Genomic DNA, 2,446 nt, shown 5'->3' on the forward strand with positions numbered 1-2,446 from the left:
GGCTGAAGAAATGGACTGGCCTAACTGGACATCAGAGGTTTCCCATGACAATGTTGCCGGTGTCAGCTACAAGCCCTGGTATTCCTTCTTTGAATTATGTCAGTTTGACTGATCTAATGACCTGCCAAGTCTGACAAGCTGAAGGTAGAGAGCAACACGGAATGGAGAGGGCAGTGTACTGTCTTTCCCACATGGGGCTCTCCAGGCATCATTAACGAAATAAAAAGAAAAAATTGCAGACTGAAGCAAAAGGTTCACAATACATATGTCTGACTAGGAGACATATCAAGAATATATGAAGAATTCTTATAAATTAATATTAAAAAGACATATAACTCAAATTTTCAAACTTGGCAAGAGAATTAATAGGTACATCATAAATGCAGACGTGCAAATAGATAACAAGCACATAAAAATGTTCTCAACACCATTAACCATCAGAGAAATGCAAATTAAAGCCCCAGTGGGAGAACAACTTCATACCAGTAAATTCAACAACAGATAAAATAGACAAATTCCTTGAAAAACACAACTGCCAAAAATCACTCAAAAGGAAAAATACATTACACCTACCGCTAACATCACAGTAGGTGGTGAAAGACTGAATGCTTTTCCCCCAAGACCGAGAGGACGGCAAGCATGTCCACCTTCCTCACTGCTATTCAACGTTGTCCTGGAGATCCCAACCAGTGCACTGAGGCAGGAGAAGAAGGGAAAAGCACTCAGATGGTAAAGAAAGATGCTAGACAGCCTTTACTCACAGATGACAGTCATATATGTAGGAATCCTAAGTAGCGTACAAAAACCTACCAGAAATAATAGATGAGTCTAGTCAAGTTTTAGGATACAAGTTAATTACACAAAATTAAACTACATTCTTGTCTAAGAGCAATGACAATGGGAATTTGAAATTAAGATTATCATAAACAATATCATCCAAAAATCAATTACTTAAAGAGAAATGACAAAAAATATGCAGTGGTTACCTGCGGTGGGGGTGGGGATATTGACTGGAAGGGGATAGGACGTGGAAGGGGTGATGAAATGTCCTACACCTTGGTTGGGGTGATGTTGCGGACATGTTCCCATTTGACAAAATGCATATAATTGAACATTTACTATTGCATATTTCACTGTACATAATAAAAATGTATTCCACTAGCCAGATTTAACAACTCAGTATTTTTGTATTCATTTTCCCAAGGAGTGTTTTTTCTAAAATTACTTATGAAAATATACATGTTATCAGATATTCACAGAGCTCAGCTGACTGTTGTTACCAGGTCACATATTCATGGATATATCCAAATTGTACTAATGCTGGCCCTAACATATCAGCATTCTCAGGAAGTCCAGCCTTGGCCAGGCTTTGATTCCTTCATATTTATTTCTTGTTCAGAAATCACCTTATCCCTTAGGCTGAGTGAGGCAAGGGTTGACTCATGGGTCTCTCCTTCTGCTGACCAGGGTTGCCACAGGAGCTTTCCTTTCTTCCCAGCTGTCTAGAAAAATAGCCCTGTCTGCTGCTGCCAGGGTCAGGGTGGGGGAAGGGAAGGGGCACTTGTCACAATATACCATCTCTGGTGTCCTGGCCTCTGGTTTTCTAACCTTGGGTGCAGGGCCCTGCCTGTGTGCTCAAGCCATAGTGTTTCCTCAAGGAAGAGGGATGGTGCATCTGCCTTAGGGCAGATCTGTCAGGCAAACCCCAGAGCAAAACTCCCTGGGCCACCATTGCCACAGCTCTCAGCAGACATCTGGGTCATTCCCCACAGCTGTTTTCCCCAATGCCCCCTCCCCACAATAGCATCAGAGTGCCTGGGTCAGGAGTCTTTAAAATACCAGCTCACCTCCTACCACTGTAGGGCAAATGCAAATGAATGCACATACTTCCCTCTGTCTTTTATTAAACCCTTTACTTTAGAAGTCTTGTTGTCCTAAATTCTTTCTCTGTCTCTTTGAAATGTACATAAATCTTTTAAAAGTAAATAAACCTCTTGCCAGTTTTAAACTGGCAAGGAATATCTTAGGACCTGGAACCATTTCTTTGAAATGTAATCATCAAAGAAGACAGGACCCCTGTCTCCCAGTTACTGGGCAAAGGTGGGAGCCTAACATGAGAACATTATTTAATTAGGCAAGAACCTAATTAGAAACCTAACTTAACTTAGGTAGGAGACTCACTTAGGGACTTAACTTGAGCAAGAACCTAACTTAGGAGCCTAACTTAGGTGGGTGCTTCTCTCCAAGTTGCAAAACTACCTCCTTTCATAGAGATGTGAGAAATTTGTTCACACCTTGGATAAAGCCAACTAGCGAACACAGATGACCCCCCTAATTGCCAAGTGAATCCAGGAAGAACTATCTGTGAAGAGTGCTGCTGTCAACTCATATTTGTTGAGACTAGGTATTATTGATCTTGAGAACATGTATGTAATGAGTCATATCT

This window comes from Galeopterus variegatus, unplaced genomic scaffold (assembly GCF_000696425.1).
Source record: "Galeopterus variegatus unplaced genomic scaffold, G_variegatus-3.0.2 Scaffold443, whole genome shotgun sequence".
NCBI lineage: Eukaryota > Metazoa > Chordata > Mammalia > Dermoptera > Cynocephalidae > Galeopterus > Galeopterus variegatus.